Genomic DNA, 24036 nt, shown 5'->3' on the forward strand with positions numbered 1-24036 from the left:
CTCCCCCTCTTCCCCCTCCCCCTCTCTCTCCCTCTCTCTCCCCCTCTCCCTGTTATACTTCAATTGTCAATGGAAACATTTGTTTCCTTGCTTATTTTTCTCCTTGGTATTTGGATGTAATTTTCAAGCAGAGGGAGAAGTGAAAACATCTTAATTTCACTTTCGAAGGTAAGAAAATGTATCCTTAAAATGGACACCAAGATGTCTAAGTAGCCACAGTTAGCTCCTTTTCCTAATGCCTCCTGCATTTTTGTGGAGAGCGACAAAAGAACAGATAATTAAGGGAAGAAGGGAGAGAATGGGGAAAGCGCTGTGCTGACATATTTCTAAGCATAGTTAGATTATGGAACCCGTGTTGAACAAAGACTCTTTCTTTCATTCATTTTTAAAAAAATTGAGACAGGGTCTCACTCTGTCATCCCAGGCTCTCATGCTGTGGTGTGACCATGGCTCTCTGTAGCTTTAATCTCCTGGGCTCAAACAATTCTCTCATGTCAGCCTCCTGAGTAGGTAGGACTACAGGCATGCACCACAACACCTGGCAAATTTTATTTTTATTTATTTATTTTTTATAGAGATGGGATCCTATTACGTTATCCAGACCGATCTCAAACTCCTGGCCTCAAGTGATCCTCGCACCTCTACTTTGCAAAGTGCTAGGATTACAGGCACGAACCACCGTGCCTGACCCTCACTCATCTTTGCTTCCCAATTCTTGTACATAAAGCAAATAGGGCAAGTAAAGTGGTTTTGTAGATGAATTAAAATTTTTAAGGAAGGTTGTTTTAAGAGGAATACGATAGAAAATCTTTGCACAACATAAGGAATGTCCTTTAACACATCAAATCTGTAGATGAATTTTTTAAAAAGAAAGATTTTCCTTAAAATATGTTAGACTTATGCAGGCATAGAAGAAACACACAGTAACTGTTGTCTTTTACAAAATAATTTCAAGCCAGAATTTCCCTTTGGTTCTAAAGCAAAGAATGTTTATTAATAGAATGTGCATTTGTGCCACACGGGAGAAGATCTTCCTCAGGCAGATACTTCCCAGTGACTGTCCTATGTGGAGACTGCAATCAAGGGTGTCCCACATGTATTTCTCATATGAATATTGAATAGCAGTCTCATATCTGTGCTGGGGAGGTGGAGATTCTTTACTCTGAATAATCTTGAAATAGTTTGTAATATGAGACCAACAGAACATATTATAATGCCTAAGCACGTTTACATTTATCTGGAACTCAAAATACTAACGTTGAAACAGACCTCACTGTCCTAATTTAATTCTTATATCTATGCATGTGATTCTCAGTTCATGTCTCATATTTGCTCTTTTCTATCTTCAAAGGCCATCTAGACATTTTGAAAATTCTGAGTGAAGAGAAAGGATTAAGACCTTAAATACTTCTAAATAAAATAATTTTCACTAATGCCTATAAGAAAAAAACCCCACATCCCAGCAGCTAAAGAAGTCAGAGGCAAGAAAGAATGGAAAAGGGAGAAGAAAAACTCCTTTCTTGAAATTTCTTTGCACGTGTGTTGTTTTGTGCATGAGGGGAGAGAATAGGAGGGAGCAGCTATTTGGCTGACATCCATTCTAGGCCAGTCATTTCTCTCTGTACTTTACTGTGTTGACTTAAATGGTTAAATCCACACAGGAGTCCAGCAAAGTAGGTATTGGTATCAATAGTTAAGCAAACTAGGAGTAGAGATTTTAAATAAACTGCCTATAGTAACTATAGGCAAATTAGTAGCAAATATGCCTTCCAATAGTAAAAAACAAACAAACCAAGCAACAACGACAATAACTCTAGTCAAGCTTACCTAAGACTAATTATCAGAGCTTGGAGGAGCAACTAGGATAATTTAAACTGTATTCTTCAACGAATACTTTAACTGCTTCCTGGAAATACTATATTTACATACTCTCCAGTATATAGAAAAATGAGGATGTTGATATCATTAAGGCTGACAGTGAATGTTTTCTTGATTAAACATCCCCGTTATCACTGAGCACAACTTGTTTTAAAATTCCAAAGCCACGTGGGGTTTGTTGTATTCATATGTGTACAGTTCTACAGCAGTAGGATCTCGCTGTCATGGAAGCAACTTGAAACCTGAATATACTCAATTATTTGTGAATTCTTGTTATGGAAACATGAGAAAAAATTACTGGGCCCTAGTCAAGACATACGGATTCAATCCTAACTCCTACGTTTAGTAGTTACATGATTATTAGAACATTGTTTGACCTCTTTGGGTGTTGGCTTTATGATGTCCCAGGTCCTATATTATTACAGTGTACTCTTCCTGATGGAGTACTTTTTATCACAAACAGCCTGTGGATGGTAAACTTTGGGAGTCCTTGAAGTTTTGAAGCTCAAGAATTGACCAAAATTGAAGATGTATTTATTTTGCCTTCACACTTGAATGACAGTTTAGCTAATACAGCATTCTATATTCAGAAGTATTTTCCTTCTGAACTTCAAAGTTATTAATTTATTGTCTCCCTCCATCCAGTATGACTGATGAAAAGTCTGATTTTAATTTTATTTAAAAAACATATAGAATACACTATGTGCCAGACATTGTCCTATGTGCTTCCAAGTATTAACTCATTTTTTCCTTTAGCTGTGAGATTATGAGAAGTTACTATTATTACCATCCAATTCTACAAATGAGAAAAATGAAGGTGCAAGAGGGTAAATACCTTGTCTGAAGTCACATAGTTTGCAAATGATAGAGTCAGATTTCAAATCCATGCACTCCAGCTTGTAACTAGTATGTTCTGCTTCCTCTTTTATTCTTGTCCCTTTGTATATACTCTTTTACTTCCCACAAAAGATTTTAGAATCTTCTCTTTTTTCTTTGGTGTCCTGAAATGTTGCTGTGATGTAAATAAGTGTGTATGTGCATGTATGTGCATGTTGGATCTTTATTCTACTCGATACTTGCTAAGTCTGTTTAATCAAAAGGGCTAATTTTTTTTCTCAGTGTTTGGAAATTTTATCTATGTGTTCATGAATTTACTCCCTTACATTTTCTTTATTTTCTTTTCTTGAACTCTTTTTAATCAGATGATAGAACTTTTGGCCTTGCATCTTCATTTAGCTGTCATACTCTTGTATTTATTCATTTTTGCTTCATTCTGGTAAGATTCCTTGACTTAAACTTCCAGCTTGTTAATCGTTCTTCTCCCAAGTGCATTTTGCTTTGTAGGCATCTATTGAATTTATGACTTCAACAATCTAGTTTTTAATATCTGTGATCTCTAAATGATTACTGCACATGTATGTGTGTATACATGCACATACTATATTTTTAATATGTTTTTGAGGTAGATAATTGAAGTTAGTTTACTGTTATGCTACTTCTAGTAATTATGCTTTCTTGTGTAACATTTTCTCCATTTGTTGAGGTTACTGGCTGTCATAATTTGGCATTTCACCAAATATTTAGTGAATCTTGTTTGAGAACATATCTTTGTATTAAATTACATGTTAGTAGAGTGTCTTTTGATAACCATACTGGAAAATGTAAGAAGATTCTTTGGTACACTAGAAATTGTGAAAGAGTTCCTGAAAAATGCAGAGCCTGCAAAATCACATCGAAAACAAACCACATTCATGTGCTCGCTTCGGCAGCACATATACTAAAATTGGAACGATACAGAGAAGATTAGCATGGCCCCTGCGCAAGGATGACACGCAAATTCGTGAAGCGTTCCATATTTTTTAAAAAAAAAAAAGAAAACAAACCACATTCCAAAAATACATGGAAAAAACAGCTGCAAAAGATGGGAATGGCAGGCACCAGGAGGGTTTATTGTGCAGAGGGAACAAGAGGCATTCCACGGCAAAAAGAAGGTGAACTTCCTCCCAGTGGATTTGACCTTCTGTAGAAGCTTGGGATGACATTTTATTTATGTATTTATTTATTTATTTATTTTTGAGACAGAGTCTCACTCTGTCATGCAGGCTCGAGTGCAGTGGTGCATCTCAGCTCACTGCAGCCTCCGCCTCCTGGTTCAAGGGATTCTTGTGTCTCAACCTCCCGAGTTGCTGGGATTACAGGTGTGCATTGCCATACCTGACTATTTTTTGTATTTTTGGTATTGACGGGCTTCCACCATATTGTCCAGGCTGGTCTCGAACTCCTGGTCTCAGGGGATCCACCTGCCTCGGCTTCCCAAACTGCTGGGATTACAGACGTGAGCCACCGTGCCTGGGGTGACATTTTAATGATGGCATCATGTCAGCCCTCTCTGGAATCTTGCTCTTGACCCCTGACTTAGTTCTTGTAATATTTATTGCTTCTCTCCAAAGTTGCTGTTTTAAATCTCTCTTGCTCTTCTTGCTGCTTGCCCCAGTCCCTAGCAGCTCATACCCTCGATAAAGTGTATTTCACTATGCAATAACTTTTAGGGTAGCAGCTGTATAATCACAGTGAAAAAAAATGAAGTGAATGACAGGGAAGAGAGAGAATTGGGCTGAGAACTACAGGACCTAGTTCTTAGTCTCAGGATTGAATTGAATTTTTGTTAGGCTCTGAGTTTCTGATTTTTAATTTTTGCATTGAATGTAATAAATATATTTGGAGGATGAGAGTTTATATAAATTTTATGTTCAGAAATTTTGAAAAATGTAATTGTATGTTGTCAAAATTCCCTACTTCATTTCAGCAATGTGAGACTTAAAATATATGTTTTGATCAAATGAAACATTACTATATTTAATCCAACACATATAATGAAAGAAATGCAAGTGTGAAATTAGAAAAAAATGAGTTATGCTTTAAAATTAATTACAGATCATTTAGAAATGTGTCAGTAAACTGTCAAATTATCATTAAAGATTAATCACATATGAGCTAAAAGTGCTAAAAATAATTTAAACATTACAAGTAAAGTTATGAAGATAATCAAATAATAGTCATTAAAGGGAACAGTCACTCCAGCTCCACATATTTAATTTACAAGTCAAGCAGATTCAGGTCTAGTCCTCTGAAGGGAATGATAAAGAAAATGAGGAGCCTGCGGTGAATGTAGTGGAAGGGAGACCACAGAGAGCTGACACTCTTTACAAAAGAATCTGCCCCTGAATCCATGGATTTATTTCTGCTTTGCTTTCCAATCGCAGACCCATAAAGGAAGGAATCTTCCCTGGAATATTATGACAGGAAATTGGTTGTGTCCTAAAGAACACTGGATCCAGACTCCAAAGCCAGGATTCTAGTTCTTACTCCCCTACATGTTTGCAGAGAGAACCTGAGTGCATTCTCACACTTTGGGACTTCTCGTTCCCTTAGCTGTAGAAGGAGGAGTCAGGGCCAAATGACTTTCCTTTCTGGGCTTGAGAGTCTAGAATTGAAAAGCTCAGGATGACCAAACAGAAACATGTCTAAACATTTGATATAATTTATGTGATCTAATTTTTAAATTTTAGTTTTAAGTGAAATTACAGATGAAAGGAACAGTCATTATTCTTGATTTCAGAAAAACAAAAATTGCTGAAACTCTTCTTCTATAGCTCTGTCAATGTGCTGTGTCATATTTCAAATCCCTGATCATTTTTGGCAACCCCTAGGAGAGAGGATTAAGAACATCTCCCTAATCTGGCTGTGAGGGAGAAGGTAGAATTTAAACCTTCAATTATAATAAGGAACACCATACAAAATTGAATATACTACAGTGGTGTGGTATAAATGCTTTGGGTGATAATGGCTACTGTTTTTTTTACAGTGTATCCAAGTCTTTCTCATGGCTTCACACTGATAATTCTTCTCCGTCTTCCCTAAATCATATCTTGAAACCTCACCTCACCTCACCTTCATTTAAAACTACCTCCTTTTCTGACAGATCCCAAATTTCCAACCAACACATTTTGCCAGGATCAAAGGCAGATACATTTCCATACCAGTCAAACCCTGCTCAGTGAGCTTCATAGTGTATCCAACTTGTTTAGTTGGAGTGGAATTCTATAATGAGCATGTGGCTGGAGATCTCACTTTTGTTGTGCAGAAGCTAGAGGAGACGGTGAGCTGACAGCTGTATAACTCTCATTGAAATGGCACGTTTTAAAGGGTGCTTTGAAGCTAATAGAAGCAATGAAGAAACATACATGTGTGCTGCCTCTCCATATTCTACCTCAAACATTAGATGCTGTTATTTACTTGGGTTGGCAAAGGGAGGAAGAGGGGAGATCTCTAGTGGAGATATTTAAATATTCTATGTATTAAGAGCTGATGGGGATTAAAGTAGTTCTGAACCCTGTGTTGTATGAAGACTATAGCTCTGTTTTAGCTTCCTAGCCTTCTCTCTACCCTCCTTTCCTCCTTTCCACGTGAACTATAGGCACACAATTTTTTTTTTCCTAGTATGTTTGACTCCAAATGGCTAACAAACATATGAAAAGAGATTCTACTTCAATTTATCATTTCACTCACCTGGGACAGATTTTTAAAAAATGGTACCCAGTGTGCATGAGGTCCAAGAAAGCAGACATTTTTCATGCAGTGGGATTCCAAATTGTTATAACCTTTCTGACGAGCAATTTTGCAATTTATGTCAAAAGCCTTAAAAATACCCATTCTGACTCAAAAATTTTGCTTAAATAAAAGTGTGTGTATGAAATTTAGCTTCAAGAATGTGTTTCACAATATTGTTTATAAATCCAAAATACTGAAAACAAGTTGAATGTTTACCAATGGTTAGGTAAATTTTATCCCACAATGTGATGATGAAGAAGGGTTCTTGTTGACATTGAACATATTCATGATATATGTTTAAGTTTTAAACACAACATATGATGCCATTTTATAAAATATTGAAAAGTTGTGTATGAAAAGCTGATAATACATTGAAATGTTACTAGAGGTTATATCTAATGATGGGTTTATAAGTCGGATTTTTTTTTTATATCTTTATTCGATAAAATTCTAAAATGATATGAATGACTTTGTTAGTAAAATAAACTGTTCTATAATGGAAAGGTTTAGCTGGACAGTAAATTGGAGAGGAATATAGTTAAGAAGATGTTACAAAATCACAACATGCTGATGGCCTGAGCTAGTCTGGGAATAGGGTGAAGGGGATGTGTGACAGGTATTTTTCAAAGGTAGTACCAACAATACTTAACGACAACAGGGCACAGTGATGAGGAATGGAGACTTTATTATGTGTGTGTGTGTATGTGTGTGTGTGTACTGCTATGCAAAACAACACTTCGGTGTATCAGTTTGAGCTGTGAGAGAACATTTAAGGAGCTGTCCTGTGGCTAGTGGAAGAAATGGGACTGGTGTTAGGTGCACTGTCAAGGGAGGAGGAGGATTTCTTTTATCAGCATAACTGAAACAATAAGAGTTAATTAATCCAAGAAAAAGACCGTGGTCATTAAATACCTATGTATAGGGAAAGTTAGTGAGTGGGAAGATGAAGCAGGACCAGTAAAAGAAACAGAAAACTATGTAGAGAAACAGAAGGAATTCAAACAAACTAATGCAAGATAATGGAAAACTAAAAGAGGGATTTGTAAGAAAAATGATGTGGAAAACAAAATGTGTTATTTCAGAAAGATAAGGAAAATGATGCAGAGAAAAGGTCACTGAATTTGAGAAGGGACCCTTACTGGAGTCTTAGAGAAACAATCCATTTCTGGAGACTGATGAGAATAAAAGTCACATGGTAGAAAATCATTCATTCAAAAACTATGGCAGTGAAAAAAAAGAGAATGAGAGTGGTCATTAGAGGGATGAGCAGAGAAAAAGTAAAGCAGTGCTCTCCAGGATTGAGGACATCTGTGTGTCTTGGAAGAAAAGGGCCCTGCAAAGAGAGGCTGGAAATAATAAATGAAGAGCAAAGTTCTTGAAGGGGAGGATGTATTTGGGCGGCAGAGCAGAGATGTGAGAGTTCAAATGATAATAAAGAGAGTATCTCTTTTCCTTAGAGATAGAAGAAAGATAAGAGAATGAATGTGGACAACCACAGGTGTTGAGGGATGAAAACAAAAAGTGACTTAGTGCAACTTGAATAGCTTCAAAGTAGGATTTAGGGTTCTGTATACTCCTGTTGTAGAGTCCTGAAATGTGGGCCCAGGAAAACAAAACAGTCTTAGAGTGTTAACTTTGGGAAGTAGGAAAATGAACAAAGGTTTTGCCAAGTATCACATATTAGGAAAGAGTGGCTGGTGTTTCTTGACTGCATCTTACTCTTATGCAAGTCTAAGTCGACTTTGTATTCAGAAGCATCACATGGAACGGGAGAAGGGAAGAGAGCTGTGAACAGCAGTTTGTGAGGGAGGAAGTCTGAGAAGCTGGAGGGGCTGAAGGCCATGTTAAAAATAGTCAACCCAAGAATCAAGGATAAGTTTTCCAGAAGGGGCTCATGAAGTTGAAGAAGTCAGATGAACTGAGAGTGAGTCCAGTGAGTGGAGGTCAGGGAGAGGCGTAGAAGGATGGAGAGGGAGAAAAGGGTTTCATGGGAGTGGGGAAGTAGGAAAATTGAGAAGGCTGGAGGGTAGAGCAGTGGAAGGAGATGTCATAACCCAGGGCACATTCATATTGGTGGGATGTGTTGGTGGCCAGTTATGCAGTGGGGCTGATTTGAATAGAAGGTAGGTGTGAAACTGGGAGGTGAGGAATTTGAAAGGTTGTGAAAGTGAATGTGCAAGTGGACATAAATGCTGGTGTCAGGGGTCTATCTCAGGGAATATCAGACACCACAGGGATAAAACTCTCTGTAGATTTGTAGGACCAGGGTAAGTTTGGCTTAATGATAATGAATATAGGCTTTCCCACCTCCATAATGTCCTAGCTGTATGGCCTTGTGGACATTACAAAATCCCTTTAAACTTCAATTGCCTCTTCTGCAAAATAATACTGCAGACCTCCTATTGATGCTGTGAAGACTGAATGAGATAATGTAACTCTCTGGAATAAATGCCAGCTATGATGATGGTGATAATGGTGGTAATGATGATAATGATAGTGGTGGTGAAAGTATTTTGATTTGTCCTAAATATGGACACTGCTGAAGATCTTAGCACAGGATCCAAGTCACTTAGGAGTTCCTAGTGTATAGGGCTGGTTATCTTATTCTTAAGGCACTTATGAAAAAGTGGCCTTAGCACAGGACTTGGCATAGACTTAGTCCATGAGAAATTTTCAGTGCACCCATATTTTCTTTTCTTTTTAGTTTTTTTTGAAAATAAAATTGTAATAATTATTGATACTAATAGGAATGTTAAGTGTTTTAGAAGTTTTTATGCTCAATTTTCTCTATTTTAGAAAAGCAGAGGATCTCTATTGTAGATCTCTATTTTATTAAAACAGTTGAAGTAAAATAAATGTAAAGTAAAATAAATATAAAGTAAAATAAATTTGATACTGAAATTATTGATTCAATAATTTTGAAAATTTCTTAATAATTATAGATAGATAAGGTGTTGTACCAGTGAATTTATAAAGTTGGTTTCTTTTTTTGTTTTACCTTTTAATTGATTAGCTTAAATGAGATCAACCATTTTTGTCAGATTTTGTGATAATTACCTAGAGCGTCAATCGAGGTAAGAAATAGAAATTCTATGCCATTCACACATGAGTATAAATTCAAGCACCTTGCTTGCAACTATCATTACTGGTTGACAGTAATAGATGGTGATGGTGAAAATCATGCATCAAAATACAAGAGTATTTTCAGGAGTTAAAGAGTAAAGATGATGGATAAAGTTACTTACAGATTTTTTCTCATTCACAGACACAATTCCAGTTCCCTTATACATGTAATTTATTATTAGCCACAGCATATATGTGCATGTGTCAAGGGAGCTTAAGGGTAGATGTGGCTTGGCATTAGGTTTGAGATTGTAAGAAAAAAGAAAGAGTACTGGAGGCTACTAAGTGCTGGCATGACTGAATAGGAAGGAAAGATAAGAGCCAGATGAAAAGCAGTTCAGCATTAAGATCAAGTTGATTTATTAGATGGGGAAACAATGAAGACTGGACTCTCTCCTTCCCTTTCTCACTCTCCAAAATAGGAGATAAATTATTTGCATAACTAAATAACTAAGATCAACTAAATAGAAATAAATAAAAGTTTAAACATTAATGGCTTATGCCTTTATGTTCACTTTGATCCACAAAGCTCCTTATCAGTTTCCTTAATTAATGCCTTCTTTTGATTGAAGACATCATCACAGAATAATATTGAAGAGTCTGGCATCCTGATGTGAAATGAGGCACTTTAAAATATGTGGAAACATAAATATAATTTCTGAATTTATTACCTCACTCTGATGGAGCTTCCTTTATACTTTCAAGATCATTATTGATAAATGAGGACATGAATGTGTTCATGACTCTAAAACTCTATGATTTAAGCACAAGGGAAAGTTAGAAAGCCAACACTAGAACAAAAGTTTTGAAAAGTGATAACTTATTTATTCAATGAATTTAAAATACTTTTGGATTCAAATAAAGGAAAAGTTTAAGAGCCACCATTAAAACAAGAGGATAATTGCTAAACAAAAATATAACCATTTAAAATCCATAGGGTTCAAAGACAATGAAAGTTTGGTATCTCTCTCCGAATTTGTATGAAATTATTAGAACTGAAAGATGAATTATTAATGAAATAGAATCATATCTAACTTATTCCTAGATGTTTCTATTTTGTCAGCCCATTTGGGGTGTGTGTTGATTCTCTCTGGAACCTATACAAATGGAAATGTATGTGTGCTCCAATGTGCTTTTGGTGATTTGAAGTCTTTCATTTTTTGAATTCCCATTACCGCACCACCCAAACATCCGTACTTACCTTTATCACATCTGCTGCCTGTGTTTGGCTAACCCCTAACCGCTAACCGTTTTCAACTGAGTGCATCTGCTTGGTACTAAGCAGCTAGCTGAGAAGATTCTTTTCTCCCAATCAACACAACCACAGCATGAAATGAAGACACAGAACAAGAGGTAGAGAGAGGCAAAGAAGGGGAGGGGGCACTATTTCTATGTAAAAAAAAAAAAAAAATCCCCTTATGTGTTCTGGAAGAACTATTAATATTTCTTCCTAACTCTTCCTGCACTGCTAGGCTTCCCTTTCTCTCCCACCCTCACGCCTCCCCATGCAGGCAAAGTCTTGAATCAGCAGATTCTGAGCTCAGAGCAGTAAAGAGCTATTGAGGGACAGACTCTGATAGCATTACGGCCAAACATGGAACCATTTTCTGTGGCGAATCGCTGAGTTCTACCTGGTTATCTCTTGCCTTGCACATCACTTCCAAATGACATGCTCTCAGTCTGTGCAAAAATGAGAGTTTTTTAAAGAACTGGGATTTCAATAATATGTGACGAAAGGATGAGATTACTTTCTGAGGTAGAGGAAGGCAGGGAGGAATGAGGGAGGGAGAGAAAAGAGGTGGGGAGTGGGGAGGGAGGAAGAGAGAATTGTATATCCCTTAGAGCACTTGACTACATGTATTTCTCCAGTTCTTGCAGTTGGTCTTTCTCTAACTTTGAGAAGTCAAAAAGAATAAGTAATTTTACTTTCATTTATTTGTCTATTTTCTTTCTGCTGCTTCTCTCACTGGTGACAACTGAATATTGTAGATACTCCAAATACAAGAATTATTTATAGGGATTACTATAATTTGATTGATACAGTTAAGTAAGGTGGAGATTCATACTTTTCTGCATTCTCTAAAGCATAGAGAGTGAAATAGGCAATGGAGACCTTCAGGAAAACACATCTGTGTTGGCCAGTTGGAGAATTTGGAAACGAACAGTTTTTGAAGTAAAATTAGTAGCAAGCTCTCCTATCTGCTTACAAGAAAAGAAAGGCAGTCCCACAGTTCACGACACTCTGCATTGTCCCGAATGCCTGTCACCTCTTTCCAAGTGTTCCTAGATGAAGAAATGGGGACACATTTAAATGCTTCATATCAGTAATTAATCAACACTGTTATGTTAGCTTCTCTTTATTTTAATGAGGAAGCATGGAGAGATAATAAATGAAAAGAACATTTTTTGTTCACCCTTGTGAGATTTTGAAAAATCAAACATGAAAAAGGCAGTCTTTGACCATAAAATGTGTGTAGCTACACATTTTCCTACAAAAAAGATGCATTTTCATTTGAACTTGACATTTATTTCTCCCAGTTAGGGTGTAGTCTCATGGCCTGAGATGGGCCTGCAGGGTCTAAACTGAAGTTCTTCTTAGTGTTCTACACAGCTGCAGTGAAAAAAACAGTGACAAGTAGTGAAAGGCATTCTTAAGGCCTCTCCTGTTGCCTTCGGTGGACTCATATCCTCAGAGATACGTATAAAAATGACAAAAGAACCCCAAAGAAGGATGAATTAGAAACAGGAACAGAACCCTATCAAAAAGCATCATGGTGAATAAAGCTGAGAATGGGCCTTAGCACATAGTATGAATAAGATTCATCACTTAGGAATTAAATTAAATTGATTAATTACTGATATGAAGCACATATGGCAGAGAGAAGGAAAATCTATTTTTCTAAATATATATATTCGTACTAATTGAAAAATAATTCAAAGGACAGTAAAATGTAAAAGTTTTACTTCACCAAATTTTTCACTTCCACCCCCAGTCTAACATTCATTCTTGAAAATAGCCACACTTTAGATATCGATGTATATTCTTCCAGCCCATTTTCTAACAATTTATACACACTCAGAGAGAATATTCTGTGTTTTTGCACACATGTGAATCATACTTGGCATGTTATTACATAGCTTGCTGTTTTTCACTTTACAATATATTTTGAAGGACTTTTTAGGTCAGTAAAGAATGAGACATATTTCATTCTTTTCAAGGGCTGCCCTTAGTATGGGTATACATGATGTACTTAATAGTTCTCCCAAAGATGCCCACTTAGGTCATGATGATCTTTTGCTCATAAAAACAAATGTTGCAATATCCTTTTGCATAGATATTTTTGCCAACATGTCATTTTCACTTTTTTATTTTGACATAATTTCAAACATACAGAAAAGTGTTAAAATAGTACAAAGAGCTTCCACAGATCCATCAAACCTGAACACTTTGCACATTTTTCTCTTTCTCTCTTCATATACATTATGCACAATTACTGGCACCTACTCAGCAGCTCAACCCTGACATCAAGGTCCACGCTCTTTGCGTATGTCTGTTCCTCCATCTTTAGCATCCCCATGCCTGAGGCTTCGTGGTTGCAAGACAACCATCACAGCTTCAGGCATCACATCCATGTTAAAGGCAAGAAGAAGGGGCAAAGTGGACAGTGTGGCTGACTCCATCTCTTTTATCAAAAAGTCAAAAGTCCCCAGGAAAACTTTCCTTATGTCTCCTGGGTCTTCTTGGTCAGGGTGTGGCCACCCATCTATTCCTAGATGTAAGGGGGTGCTAGGAAAGCAAATATTGACACCTAGCATTGGAGTGGGAGGGAGCAAGGAAGAAAGAATAAAAGAGGTTGGAATCGGCTGCTGGACTAACCAACACATTGAGTTTGTCACATATGACAAATTCAAAGAAATGAGTCTGTTCAGTGTGAAGAAGTATTTTAAGAAGGAAATTCTGTAGGTGTCTTCTAATATTTAAAGGGCTGCCATCTGGAAAAGTGAGTATTTTATATTGCCAAACTAGGCCAATAAGTGGAATTTTGTAAGGAGGTTAGTTTCAGCTGAAGGTGAGGATCTGGTTGCCTTGTGAGGTAGTAAGTTTCTCAATTTATTTATTCTAGAGGCTTTTCGATATTATTCATTACATTCTATGAGGTTGAGACTATTATGCCTTTCACATAGTTGAGAAAACCAAGATCATAGATGTTACCAAATTGCCCGAGGTCACACAGCTAAGTATCAGACTGGGACTTGAATCCATGCCACCTGGCTCCAGAGTCCATGTTCTTACACACCTTAATATACTGTCTTGGGAAAAGATAGGCTCAAATCACTTTTCAGGTTCCTTCACACATTCTTAAAATTAGGTCCCTCTTATTTAGGCATTAGGTACATGTTTGTCTAAACCATACATGTTATTTATCATCATTTAACAAAATTGCTTTTTTTCCAGCTCTCGAGAGGAATATTTACTTTCAGCTCTCTTTGCAGAGGTCAAAGTTAGTATATAACTCTATTATTATTTCAGGATCTCATATATGCTTACTGTCAAAACATCCTCAACTTCTTTGTCATAATTTGGAAGTACAAAGTGATCATTTATTTTCTTTACCCGTTCTTCAAATCTCCTTTTAAAACAAGCTTGTCTCTTGTTATAGGGACCAGAACAAAACTATCTCAGAACAAGATATTTAGTAGTTTTCTCACTGGCTGGAGAAAAAGGCAAACCCAGAAAAAAAGAGTTTAGTGTATGCCACGCATACTCAGCATGATGATAAGAGTACTGAGTCCTTCACAGTCTTGCTTCTTCAAACCAGACTCTAAAATTTGTCCCAGGTATCTGCATCAAAGAGACCACCTGCAAATCACTTCACTTACAAAATTTCTCCTAAAGAGATGCAATCAGGGGGATTACAGACACTGGATTGATTTGCAGCTTCGACTTCATGTTAGTAAAAGGTTGCAAATCCTGCATTTCCTACAGTCTGCTGAAGTGAGATCTTTCAGTGGGCTGCCTCTCCTCTATCCACAGGAGAACAGGGCAACACAAAGGCCAGAGACAGTGACCAGGGTGAGGATCTGGGTGGCAGCCAAGAAGGCACTCACAAAGTAGACCAAGGGTAACAGCAGGCCAAGGCTCCGCAGAGAAGTGCTATGTGACATCTGGAGGGACGAGCTGGAGATTCTCTAGTATCAGAGGGGATAGAGATGCTTGCACAGGGGAGCAGGAGCAAGGCCATACCCCAGAGACTGTGGACTGGATGGTGGGAGTCAATCACAGCAGAGCAGTGCAGACCTCAAGAGCTGGAATGGGCTTCTGAAAGAAGTGAAGTATTCAGGGCTGGAGAACCAACTTCAGTTTTGGACTCACTTAGCAAGAGCAGTTTCATGTGAGATTTCAAGTATGGAAAGATGAACTTCCCAGATGTCAACCTGGAATAGCCTTTCCTCTCAAAGTCTGCCAAAACTCTTTGCATTTATTTTCATTTCCCTCAGTGGTACTTCTTGGTTAATGAATCATTTTCATTTATTATCCACTGTGTGATCTGCATTCTTCTAAATTTGTCCGAAACTCTCTCTTTAACAAGTTTCAGAGTGTCTCTTTATCCTAATATTTCGGAGGAGGGTGCTTGACAGGGGTGTGGACTAGCCCTGGAAGCACATCCAGTAGTGGAGGTGAGCCAGGCAGCCTTGCTTTTGTGTTTACTACCCCCCACTTTCCTGATCTGTAAATGAAATGAATAACATATTGTGACAGGATGCAATGCAGGACTGGACGGGAACATGACTTGTGCATGGCAAGGCACTATAAACTATGAATAATGCTGCTTTTATTGAAACAAACTGTACCCAAACAGGGCTTGCCTGCTAGCCCCAGCAGCCCCCAGACTCCAGGAATGGTGTTTCTGAGAGGATGCCTGTGAAAGACAGATTCCACTCCTGCGGACTGCCTCAGTGCGTAGATGACTCAGAAAGAAAGGATTTGGGTAGAAAGTTAGGAAGAACATTATTATATTTGGAATATTTTTTCAAATTGAAACTCTCCTTTTATTAGGAAATTTTGATTTATTTATTCCTAGAGGTATTGTTCATCCATTGTTTTACTCTCTATTTGCATCCTCCAAAACACATGTAGATTTTTCTTCATAGTTATGCCTCTGTAATAACCAGAATTATTAGCGCATTTGCTGTTTTCTCCCTTTCTCAGATCACTTACCAACATGTTAAATTAAATCACTAGGCCTGGAACCGATCTCTGGCACACTATGTTTTTATATTTCTTTTGCCTAAAATCATCATGTTGTCATCCCTTTCCCCAAATCTTAACTCAGTTAAAAATATTTTCTTGGTTAATCATTTTTAATGTACTTATATATATGGCACCAAAACTATTAATTTGTTCACCCATTCATAAGCTATATTCTCTTTCTTCCAGGTAGATTTTATTAAAAAAATAAAAAGTGTACAATGATCTTCTATTTAGTTATAATTCCTCTGCCTTGGCTCAGTATTTCTAAGACAGAGGTAATCTATGATAGGTATACAGTGTAACTAAAAATTGCTCTATTTCTTCTTTGAATATTTTACCCCCAAAGTCTCCAAATTATCTACATTTTTGGGTGCATTAGCTTATTAGCTTATTGTGATCAGTGATCATATTTATAGTAGTCTTTATTCTTACCTGGGTTTCAAGGGATATTTTATAAGAGGTGAATCTCTCTGAAAATTAAGGCAAAGACTTTATCAACATTTTGCTATTTCTTTCTCCTTTTGTTCAGCTTTGGTGCCATTATTTTAAAGAGATCTCGTTGTTTTGTTAACTTTCTTCCTTTCTTTTCCTGGGCTCACGTTTCCTGGGACCTTTGGAATCCTCTACGTGATGCATGATATTTTTTGTTTTTTGTATAATTTTAAGTTATTTCTCACCTGCACATTTTGTGTGTTTACATGTCTTCTTCCATTGTTTTTTTTTTTCTGCTTTTTGAAGACATCTTCCTTCCCCTGCCCCAGCAATTACATCTCTGACTCTGTCAACTAGCCACTGAGGATTATCATAACCCCTTGGAATTTTCCCTGGATTGCTGATAAGTTGCTTTGAAAATATTCTCTTGGTTTGTTTTTTGTTATTGAATTTTAAAATTCTAACTTTCATTTTTATCATAAGACACTTTATAATATAAGGTAGACATGTAGTGGATTTTAACTTGCCCACAAGGCTATGAAATTAAATTGCATGTGGTCAGTGTTAATGTTTTTGCATCACCCTGTGGACCAGTTTCCATCCAGTGTCAGAGCCCCATCTAGAATATTCCCTGAGCATACAGGCTTCTTCTCTACTTTCTCTGAGAAGCTGTAATTTCTCTTATCTAAAAATCTCACTTCCAACCCTTGTCCCTGTGAGGCATTTTGCCAATCTATGATTGAGTAATTAAAGTCTCTCATTATTATTACCTGGCCTAATTTTGCAGTTTCCACAATCTCAATTAACATTTCTATCTCAGTTTCCTGGTTAGGTGGGCTGTAACATATTCCTATTATGACTTTTTAATTATGTGAGAATAGAATGTCTACCCACAGAGATTCTACAGAAGTCCCCTTTTCTGATAAGATTTTTATCCTACTGCTTTGTGGGACTATCCTTCACACAGCACTATTACAGAAATGTATTTATTTATCCATCCTCTTTGCAAGATGCGTTTGAAGCGGCTTACAAAAATACCAGCAAAGATAAAAAGAAAAAGTCATTGAATAGAAGGGTAGAAAAATAAGATGTAACTGAAATGAGTTCATGCACCATAAGTGCTGAGTACTGTTAGAGTGTGCTGTAAACCTGCCTCAGAGTTTCCTCATGGCCAGAATGAAGAAGGGAATAGGATCAATTACATGGTTTAGAGTGTCTTTGAGGTAGAGTTAAACCAATTGTTTAGGAAAGGCACAAAAATATCTTCTTCAGAGATTCAAAATTTCTCTCCTGGGTCCTGATACATCCTCAATACATTCTTACAGTAAATGCAACATGTTTCACCAATTAACTTCTTAGTGTGCTACCCCATGTAGGATTACTATACAAATGGCAGCATAGAATTTGGTAAGAACGGTACTATGGATGCTGACTCAAGTGAACGTCTAATAATTATTAAGCAGTAATGGATTCAAGAGCATCCTCCCTGGCAAGTGATTGGCCTGCATATATTCTATGTGGCCAGGTGAATGCAGGGCCCAGTGCTTTAACAACCAACTGAACAAGGGTTGAGTGTCATGACTGTGGAGAAACATTGCTAGGACCTCAACTAAAAATAAAACCAATTGTCCTCCACATGAAATGCCCACAAGGGAAAACCAAGGCTTTACACAAAAAGCAATTTGGGGTCAGAGCCAATATTTGGGTAGGCAGGTGCTCCCAGCCACACCAGTTTGGCTTGTGAACACTCCTAAATACATGTGGATGAATGCAGACCTCAGTAAAGTGCCTCTAACTTTAAACAATGTATTTCCAGGTCAACTATCCAAGATAAGCTGATAGAAAAATGCTTGCTCTATCAGTTTAAAAAATCATTTACCAAAATGTTAAATTAAGCCACTAGCCCTGGAACCAGTTATGGATACAGACTTTTACAGAGGCATTTTAGGTAAGGCTAGTTAAAAGATGAAAAATACTTACTAAAATCAATGACTTTCATTTTGGGGTAGTTGATCTTGTTATCAATTGAACTCCCTAGTAGTAGTTAGAAAGTAAGAGCAACACGGACCAGAACAGCAAAAGTCTGTTCTACACGGACTTTTCTATTCATGGAAATAAAATAACATTATCTGCACATATAGGCTTTTGCCGATTTTTCTGCTGCCTATAGTGGAGTGTCTGATGGAGGATGGATAGTAGACTATAGTCTCAAGTCATTAAGGTAAAAGTTACAAATAAGGTGGTTGGGGGGGAGTAGAATATAAACCTGATTTATTCCAGTGGAAATTATCTGCTCCATCAGACAACTATCTGACCTCTCAGAGTCTCATGGGAATATTATGTGCAGATTCAGTGTAAGTGTGTATAATTTAGAGTTAATTTAGAGTTAATATAGGTGTACTGATCAGTAAACTAATTCTTTCCACAGAGCCCAAGGAAAGATCAACAGAGCTAGGCATCTAGCTCTAGATGAAAATGTCACAAAGATGTTTTTAAGTCTGCAAATGGCCAATAATAGAGCAGGCATCCCAAAGCACCACCTGCTTCTTACGGAGAACGTTGGCTGGCAATAAGCTTAGAAGAAAATTGTGCACACTCTCTAGGAACCAAAGAGGTCTAGAGATTGAGGGCTATAAAGAACTGTGCTACTGAGATATAAGATATTCTAAATTTTGGTCAAACCACATAACAATATAGCTGAAGTGGTGGTACCAAGTAAATACGCTCTCTGGAACTGGAGTCTCTCTTTATCATGGCCCTTGAACAGCTCTTGGAGGTAGCTTTATTCTTGGGGCAGATGCTAAATTAGCCAAAGGTTTCTAGTCCACTCTACTATACAAGGACTAATTCTAAGGCCAATGTATAAACTCTACTTAATGGGATGTTAGAAGGACAAAGTCCATGTTTAACCCGAATGTTGGTTAAGTAGTTCAGGTAAGCTTGGCAGGAGACAAGGTTAGAAAATATTTCTCAAAGCACAATCACAGAATAACTTCAAAACAATGTCTAATAATAAAGAGTAGATAATAGATTTGGAGAGATCATTTTGAAGTCATCAGTGTTGATACCTCATATATCACAAATCTTGAGGTTATGGCCCCTTCTGCATCATTTCCTTTTTAAAAAGATAGCTGGTGAGATGTAATTCCCATACTATAAAATTAACATTTAAAAAGTGTACAATTCAGTGTTTTGTAGAATATTCACAAAGTTATGCATTGGTCACCACTGAATGCAGCACATTTTTATCACCCCTTAAAAAAATCCTGTACCTATTAGTATTCACTCCCCATTTTCTCCTCCCTCATTCCTTGACCACAACCAATCTACTTTCTGTCTCTATGGGTTTCCCTATTCTGAACATTTCAAATAAACAGAAGCATATAATTGTGGCCTTTTGTGTCTGGCTTCTTTCACACTTCTTATCATTTTCAAGGTTCATCCATCTTGTAGCATATATCAAAACCTTATTCCATTATATGGATATACCATATTTTGTTTATCAGTTCATCATCAGTTGATGGGCATTTTGTTTCTATTTTTTTATATTAAGAGCAATGCTGCTATGACCATTCATGAACAAGTTTTTGTGTGGATATACATTATTATTCTCTTGGAGATATACCAAGGAGCGGAATTGCTGGGTCATATGATAACTTTGTTTAACTTTTTAAGGAACCTCCAAACTGTTTTTCAAAGTGGATACACCATTTGGCATTCCCATCAGCAATGCACAAGGGTTCAAATTTCTTCATATCTTTGCCAACGCTTGTTAGTATCCCTATTTTTTATAGCCATTCTAGTGGGTATGAAGTGGTCCCTTATTGTGATTTTGATCTCCATTTCTCTAATGACTAGTGATGTTAAGCATTCTTTCCCCCATGGTTTATTGACAAATGACCTCTTCTTTGAAGAAATTCTCTTTGCGTACTTTGCCCATTTTTTAAAATTTAAATTTTTAAAAATTGGGTCCTTGGCAATGTGGGCAGTTGTGACGTCAAGTATTTGCAGCTGTTTGCTTTTGACAAGTGCCTGTGGGTAGGGCTGGTCACACAAAATGAATTCTGGCTCATGCGAAAGACAAGCCCTGAGAAAGGAAGTTTCAAACAAGTTCCCAGACAGCTTAAATAGTGAAAATTATCTGGGGATGGGAATTTTGGAGAGTTTGAAACCAATTTGTGCCTTGTTTCCCATTCTCCATTGGCTACTGGGCTTCTGGTTTTCACAACTACCGTGCTTGTGAGGTTGCTAGCTTTCAAAGCTACCACAGAGCTGGGGAGAAGGGTACGGGAGTAGGACAAGTCAAAAGGACCTGAGGCTGCTGTTCTTAGAGAAATGCAGTTGTTGTTCTTGAATTAACTCTCCTTTGATTGTTACATGCCTTCAGTAATTTTCACAGTTCTGAAAAAGCTAATTTTGACAGTTTTGTCAGTATTCTTGCTTTTATGAAGGGATGGAGTCCTACTTCATCACTCCAGAGGGTGAGTTCTATATTATTGTAACTAGCCAAATACACTGTTGACTGGAATAGTTTTTTGAGTAATCCCTGATTGCTTTCTTTTTCTTGGAGTAAATACAACTTTTTAAAGCCACCTTCCTTTTCTCAGGCTTAGCAAGAAGTTAGGGCAATATCAAGGGAGCTATTTAATGCCTTCAGGGCCGCAGATATATTTGGAGAAACATGTGCCTAAGTGATGACAATAAGTGCTAAGGTTTGAACATACCAGGAAGGTGGTCACTATGGCTAGAGGGGGAAGATCTAAGAAAAATAGGTTTATAAACTCTTCATGGTTTTGTATACCTAAAAAAATTTTAATTTTTAATTTTTGTGGGTATATAATAGGTATTTATATTTATGGGGTACATGATATATTTTTATATAGGAATGCAATGTATGATAATCACGTTAGGGTGAAGGATAATCATGCTTTTATATACTTTTCTGAAGTGGTTATAACATTATCAAATGATGTGAATTTTGAGACATGTTATTGAGTTTCTAAATATTTGGCATGAATATCAACTAAAGAATGAATGGCTTCTGGATTCCCCCCTCAAAAAACATGCACATTAAAATAACTTTTAAAATACATGAGCACATCACAGAGTGAAAAGGCAACCCATGAAATGGGAGAGAATACTTGAAAATCATATATCTGATAAGGAGTTGATATCTATGTAATAAAGAGTTAATTATCCATTTATCTATCAATGGTTAAACAAAATGTGGTATATACGTAAAATAGAATTTTATTTGACCTTAAAAAAGAAGGAAACTCTGACATATGCTACAACATGGATGAACCTTAAGGACATTATGGCAAGTGAAATAAGCCAGTCTCAAAAAAAGCAAATATTGTATGATTCCAATTATGTGAAATACCTAGAGTAGTCAAATTCATACAAACAGAAAATAGAATACTGTTGGCCAGGGAGTAGAGAAATAGGGGATGAGGAGCTGTTGTTTAATGGATACAAAGTTTTAGTTTTGCAAGATGAAAAGAGTTCTGGATATTGGTTACACAACAACGTGAATATACTTAACATGAATATACTTAACATTACTGAACTATACAGTTAAAAATGGTTAAGACAGTAAATTTTCAGTTGCATGTTTTTACCAGTAAATATATAAGTGATATCTTTCTCTGCATGTATGTGCAATTATAGAGGTATGTAAATATAATACCTGCCAAAATGCATTGAGGGAATATTTACTGTTCAGTCAGGGACAGATGGCTAGAGTGAGTAGGAAGGCTTACCCAGTGATGGCTTTCAAGATGTGTAAGCTTGACCTGTGGTCTAAAGAGGGAACCTCTGCACATGAGTATGAAAATGACACAGTGTACAGATTCAACAGAGGACCTTTTGCTTGTGGTTACATGGGCTCATGGGCATCAGTGCTTTTAGCAGCAGGGAGATGAGATCAGACAAAAACACACAGGAGGCTGAGTGCAGTGGCTCACACCTGTATTTCCAGCATTTTGGGAGGCCGAGGCAGGTGGATCACGAGGTCAAGAGATCGAGACCACACTGGCCAACATGGTGAAACCCCATCTCTACTAAAAATATGAAAATTAGTTGAGAGTAGTGGCATGTGCCTGTAGTCCCAGTAACTTGGGAGGTTGAGGCAAGAGAATCACTTGAACCCGGGAGGTGGAGGTGGCAGTGAGCGGAGATAGTGCCACTGCATTCCAGCCTGGCAACAGAGCGAGACTCCATCTCAAAACAAAACGAAATGAAACAAAACAAAACAGAACAAAAAAACCCCAAAAACAACAACAACAAAAAACAGACAGGATACTGAGGAGGGTTCTGGGTTTAAATTTCCTAGTGAGTTCCCAACTGATTCCATGAGTCAGAGGATTAAAGGCCTAATTCTGGACAAGTGTGCAACACATTAAAAAGTGGTCATTTGTGTTGTCTGTTTATTCTTATCACTTGGAAAAATATACAAGAGGGTGAGACAATGTGAAACCCCAACTAGCCAGAGGAATCAAGCCCTAAAGGGGTTCTTTCACGGGGGGACTTTTTTCAGAAAGATTCTAATTACATGAGTTTATTGATCACACACATTCTGCCAGCCGCCTCTACTCATTTGCACGCTTCAAATGAAGAGAGTGGCCAGGGAGCTCTGTCCAGGGCAATGAGAAAACCACTGCCATGACACCCAGATAGGATCTCACACTTGTCACAGGGAGTCTTCTGCCATCTGTCCAAGGGAACAATCTGACAGAGCACACAGGATGAAATTTTGCTAGCTTCTGTCTTTAGATAAGGACGCTATCACTGGCTGAACATATTTTATGTATAACCTACCAGCTGCAAAGACCACTCAAGCATCATGTTTAAATATATTTGATAGTATCTGGAATCCTGTTAACTCTTGCCAGGGTGTATGGATTTTAAAAAGCATATAATAATATTCAATAGATGCTCAGATTAAAAACAAAAACATATGAAAAATGACTGCAGTCCATTTCTGAATGGAAAGGGTGCAGGGGAGGGAGGAACGTATGTTGAGCAGGACAATGGCGTGGCAGAGGTGGGTGGTCGTGTGGAGAATTGCACAGAGACTATTAAGGGAACAGATTGTAATTCACCTCTTTTCTCTGTCTCCTGATTGCAAATGGGACCAGATATGGGGCTGACTCAGTATTACAAAGCTTTATCTTCCTCTGTGGCCCCACTTGCCACTCATTGTTGGCTGGTTTCAAGATTACTTCTCATAGTTTAGACAATTTTAAATTAGGTCAGAACCAATGTTTAGAAAAGTTAGAACATAAATTCAGGTTTATCTATAACGTTACTGTTACTATCCTCAAGAATTTGTACAAATTACTGGTAAATTTTGTGCTATGCACATCTCAACCTAAAGCCTTTGGAAAGTTAGGGTCCTCTAAAGGCAAAGCATGGTTTTACTTTGTTCTGAGATCACCTTGGGTATTTTGTCAATAACAGTAGCAATAATGGGTCTTCACTATTGATATGGTGTTCCTCCCTTTTAGTCATAAAGGTTTGTCCTCTTTAAACTTAAATACTTCAGTGCGCATTTACCAGGGACAAGAAAATTATTTTACACCATAATACTGTTATTAAAATCAGGAAATCTAACACTAATACAACGTTACTATATAATCCATAATCCATATTCAAATTTAATCAGTTGTCTCAAAATGTTCTTTTATCTGAAAACATCCTATCAGGGACTTTTTTTCTGATTTAATTGTCATGTCTCT

This window comes from Colobus angolensis, unplaced genomic scaffold (assembly GCF_000951035.1).
Source record: "Colobus angolensis palliatus isolate OR3802 unplaced genomic scaffold, Cang.pa_1.0 Scaffold46, whole genome shotgun sequence".
Taxonomy (NCBI): domain Eukaryota; kingdom Metazoa; phylum Chordata; class Mammalia; order Primates; family Cercopithecidae; genus Colobus; species Colobus angolensis.